This window comes from Rutidosis leptorrhynchoides, chromosome 11 (genome assembly GCF_046630445.1).
Source record: "Rutidosis leptorrhynchoides isolate AG116_Rl617_1_P2 chromosome 11, CSIRO_AGI_Rlap_v1, whole genome shotgun sequence".
Classification (NCBI taxonomy): Eukaryota; Viridiplantae; Streptophyta; class Magnoliopsida; order Asterales; family Asteraceae; genus Rutidosis; species Rutidosis leptorrhynchoides.
Window position 1 is genome coordinate 22,092,974 of NC_092343.1, and position 5,807 is coordinate 22,098,780.

Consider the following 5,807-nt stretch of genomic DNA (forward strand, 5'->3'; position numbering starts at 1 on the left):
AGTTCCCGAAGAGGAACCGGAAGAAGAGTCGGAACCGGAAGAAGAATCGGAACCGGAAGAAGAATCAGAACCGGATGAAGAAATAGAACCGGTGGGGGAAATAATAAAACGGTTAAGTAAAAGAAAATCCTCAACCAACCGACCAAGGTTAATTATGGTCAATGGTGTTTCCGCCAAGGAAGTAAAATATTGGGAGGATTACCAATTCTCCGATGAATCGAATTCCGACGAGAATTCCGATGATGTTATAGAAATTACCCCAACTGAATTTAAAAAGGCAAAAGAAAATAATAAGGGAAAGGGCATGAAAATAGAGAAATCTAATTCCAAACCCGATGAACTTTATATGTATCGTCAACCCCCGAAGTCCTTAAGTTGTAACAATGACCCGGGAACCTCTAAACCACCAGGTTTTTCTAAACCAATGTGGAAAACGACGGCTCGTATTAGGGGAACATCATATATCCCTAGAAACTTGGCAAAACGAACCAAAACTGAAGAAGAAGAAACAAGCGAGTCGGAATAAGATAGTTGTATTCGTGTGGTGTAATATATGTAATATAGTGTGCTTATGCTTTATGATATATGTAAAAAATTGCTTGTATTAATAAGTATTTTTTTTATGAATCTAACTCTTGTCTATTTTACAGTATAAAAACACAAAATGGATAGACAACCCAATATTTTAAGAGACCTACCCGGAGACATGATTGATGAAATCTTGTCTAGAGTCGGTCAGAATTCTTCGGCACAACTATTTAAGGCGAGATCAGTTTGTAAGACATTCGAAGAACGTTCCAAGAATGCCTTGGTTTATAAAAGGCTTTCATTCGAAAGATGGGGGATATCACATTGGGAAATCCATAAGTTACGATGTGTTTACTTTGACGCATATATTGCGGGGAACCCAAATGCTATTTTACGCAATGGGTTAAGAAATTATTTTGACTCAATATATCCGAATATTGGACTTCGTGATTTAGAAAAAGCAGCTAACATGCAACATAAAAAAGCATGTTATGCTTACAGATTATTAATGTTCGCTTCTCACCAAAGTGAGAACAAGAACATTGGGCTACAACTATTAAACAAAACGTTCCCACAAGTGATGGAGTCGGTAATTGGGGTAAGAAATGAGGTTTTTAGATTGTTACAGGACTGTTGGACATTACGTAACCCTCGTCCCTTTGACGACGTTACAACACGCTGTCTTATTAACGGCCATAACGGTTATGTTCCATAAGACCAAGGATGGGAAGTAATCCTAGTAAAACCAGAATGCATGACTTGTTTCTGGACGTATGAATTACGTGTCTTTATTGCCTTTGCTGAACGACTTGTGTACTAGCTAGAATTATCTTCACAACCATCTTGTATCAAATTTATTGTGTGCTATATTTCATGCTATATGTAAAATAAGCGGTATTGTAAGTTTGTAAAATATTGTGTAAAAGTTTGAACGCGAAATATTATTATAATCAGTTTTTCATATAGAATTGTAGTAGTTGAATTGTATATTAGCTACTAAGTATGAACTTAACGGGTAGGTACTACCCGAATTTAAACTTATAAAACGCTAATATGAAGAAAAAGCTTTTATAAATGAGTTCATATTATGCTACGAAATACTATTAACTACTCTTAATATTCTATATGATTAACTTGTTCCATTTGACTATTTTGAAGGAAATGGCACCGACCACTCGACACACCGTGAATATGAATGAAGAGGAATTCCGTACTTTTCTAGCTCCAAACATAGCCGCAGTATAGGCTGCGCTACATACCAACAATAACCTTGGATCTAGCAGTACAGGAAATCGTGTAGGATGCACCTACAAAGAATTCACTGCCTGCAAACCTTTGGAATTTGATGGAACCGAAGGACCGATCAGATTGAAACGGTGGACCGAGAAGGTCGAATCGGTGTTTTCCATAAGTAAGTGTACTGAAGAGGACAAAGTGAAGTACGCTACGCATACCTTCACAGGTTCTGCGTTAACATGGTGGAATACCTATCTAGAGCAAGTGGGACAAGACGATGCGTACGCACTACCGTGGTCAGCATTCAAGCACTTGATGAACGAGAAGTACCGTCCCAGAACCGAGGTCAATAAGCTCAAGACAGAACTTAGAGGGTTACGAACCCAAGGATTTGATATTACCACGTACGAAAGACAATTCACAGAATTGTGCCTATTGTGTCCGGGAGCATTCGAAGATGAGGAAGAGAAGATCGACGCGTTTGTGAAAGGATTACCGGAAAGAATCCAAGAAGATATAAGTTCACACGAGCCCGCCTCCATACAACATGCATGTAGAATGGCTCACAAACTAGTGAACCAGATTGAAGAAAGAATTAAAGAACAGACTGCTGAAGAGGCCAATGTGAAGCAAGTCAAAAGAAAGTGGGAGGAAAACGGTGATAAGAATCACCAATACAACAACAACAGCAATTACAACAATAATCGCAACAATTATTCCAACAATCGCAACATCAATCGCAACTACAACAAACGGCCCAACAACAACAACAACAACAACAACAACAAAAACAACAACAATAACAACAACAACAACAACAACAACAACAACAACAACAACAACAACAACAACAACAACAACAACAACAGCAACTACAACAATCATCCCAACAACAATAATAACCGCAACAACAACAACAATCAGAAGCAGCTATGCCAAAGGTGTGAAAAGTATCACTCGGGGTTCTGCACCAAATTTTGCAACAAGTGTAAAAGAAATGGTCATAGCGCGGCGAAGTGTGAGGTCTACGGACCAGGGGTTAATAGAACGAAAGGAACAAATGGTGTCGGAACGAGTAATGGCAGAGCAAGTAGTGTCGGAGCAAGTTATGCCAATGTAGTTTGTTATAAATGTGGAAAACCGGGCCACATTATTAGAAATTGCCCAAACCAGGAGAACACGAATGGACAAGGCCGCAGAAGAGTTTTCAATATTAATGCGGCAGAGGCACAGGAAGACCTGGAGCTTGTTACGGGTACGTTTCTTATTGACAATAAATCTGCTTACGTTTTATTTGATTCCGGTGCGGATAGAAGCTATATGAGTAGAGATTTTTGTGCTAAATTAAGTTGTCCATTGACGCATTTGGATAGTAAATTTTTACTCGAATTAGCAAATGGTAAATTAATTTCAGCAGATAATATATGTCGGAATCGAGAAATTAAACTGGTTAGTGAAAAATTTAAGATTGATTTGATACCAGTAGAGTTAGGGAGTTTTGATGTGATAATCGGTATGGACTGGTTGAAAGAAGTGAAAGCAGAGATCGTTTGTTACAAAAGTGCAATTCGCATTATACAAGAAAAAGGAAAACCCTTAATGGTGTATGGAGAAAAGGGCAACACGAAGCTACATCTTATTAGTAATTTGAAGGCACAAAAACTAATAAGAAAAGGTTGCTATGCTGTTCTAGCACACGTCGAGAAAGTACAAACTGAAGAAAAGAGCATCAATGATGTTCCCATTGCAAAAGAATTTCCCGAGGTATTTCTGAAAGAATTACCGGGATTACCCCCACATCGATCCGTTGAATTTCAAATAGATCTTGTACCAGGAGCTGCACCAATAGCTCGTGCACCTTACAGACTCGCACCCAGCGAGATGAAAGAACTGCAAAGCAAAGCCAATTACAAGAACTTTTAGAGCGTGGTTTCATTCGACCAAGCACATCACCGTGGGGAGCTCCTGTTTTGTTTGTCAAAAAGAAAGATGGTACATTCAGGTTGTGTATCGACTACCGAGAGTTGAACAAACTTACCATCAAGAACCGCTACCCACTACCGAGAATCGATGACTTATTTGATCAACTACAAGGCTCGTCTGTTTATTCAAAGATTGACTTACGTTCCGGGTATCATCAAATGCGGGTGAAAGAAGATGATATTCCAAAGACTGCTTTCAGAACACGTTACAGTCATTACGACTTTATGGTCATGCCGTTTGGTTTAACTAATGCACCAGCTGTGTTCATGGACCTTATGAACCGAGTATGTGGACCATACCTTGACAAGTTTGTCATTGTTTTCATTGATGACATACTTATTTACTCAAAGAATGACCAAGAACACGGTGAACATTTGAGAAAGATGTTAGAAGTATTGAGGAAGGAAGAATTGTACGCTAAGTTTTCAAAGTGTGCATTTTGGTTGGAAGAAGTTCAATTTCTCGGTCACATAGTGAACAAAGAAGATATTAAGGTGGATCCGGCAAAGATAGAAACTGTTGAAAAGTGGGAAACCCCAAAAACTCCGAAACACATACGCCAGTTTTTAGGACTAACTGGTTACTACAGAAGGTTCATCCAAGACTTTTCCAGAATAGCAAAACCCTTGACTGCATTAACGCATAAAGGGAAGAAATTTGAATGGAATGATGAACAAGAGAAAGCGTTTCAGTTATTGAAGAAAAAGCTAACTACGGCACCTATATTGTCATTGCCTGAAGGGAATGATGATTTTGTGATTTATTGTGACGCATCAAAGCAAGGTCTCGATTGTGTATTAATGCAACGAACGAAGGTGATTGCTTATGCTTCTAGACAATTGAAGATTCACGAACAAAATTATACGACGCATGATTTGGAATTAGGCGCGGTTGTTTTTGCATTAAAGACTTGGAGGCACTACTTATATGGGGTCTGATAATGCTAAAAACGAACATATATTTCATAGCATTATTTCTCAAGAAAGACAAGCTTTTAGTTGCAATTGTTCTATTTACAAGTGATATTCTTTTAAATAATAAAAGGTGAAGACAAAAGACAGATTCGACGAATTGAAGACGCAAACGACCAAAAAGCTCAAAAGTACAAAATACAATCAAAGAGGTTCCAATTATTGATAAGAAACGTCTCGAAATTACAAGAGTACAAGATTCAAAACGCAAAGTACAAGATATTAAATTGTACGCAAGGACGTTCGAAAATCCGGAACCGGGACCAGAGTCAACTCTCAACGCTCGACGCAACGGACTAAAAATTACAAGTCAACTATGCACATAAATATAATATAATATTTAAATAATTCTTATAATTATTTAATATATTATATTTATTTATAAAACCGTCGGCAGAAGAAAACAACCAAATATGAGCCTCCCCAGCTGGCCATGCGATCGCATGGCCTGGAAGGCATAAATCCATGCGATCGCATGAGCCCCAGTTCCAGCCCACATGCCTATAAAAATCGAGCTTTGGTGCACCACAAAATCCATCTATCTTTCTGTTCTCTCCATTCATACGTAATATTTATATTTATAATTTATATTTTAATTTTAATTTTAATTATAATTCTAATAATAAGGGTATGTTAGCGAATATTGTAAGGGTGTAAGTCGAAATTCTGTCCGTGTAACGCTACGCTATTTTTAATCATTGTAAGTTATGTTCAACCTTTTTAATTTAATGTCTCGTAGCTAAGTTATTATTATGCTTATTTAATCCGAAGTAATCATGATGTTGGGCTAATTACTAAAATTGGGTAATTGGGCTTTGTACCATAATTGGGGTTTGGACAAAAGAACGACACTTGTGGAAATTAGACTATGGGCTATTAATGGGCTTTATATTTGTTTAACTAAATGATAGTTTGTTAATGTTAATATAAAGATTTACAATTGGGCGTCCCTATAAATTACCATATACACTCGATCGGACACGATGGGCGGGGTATTTATATGTACGAATAATCGTTCATTTAACCGGACACGGGAATGGATTAATAGCCACTAGAATAATTAAAACAGGGGTGAAATTATGTACAAGG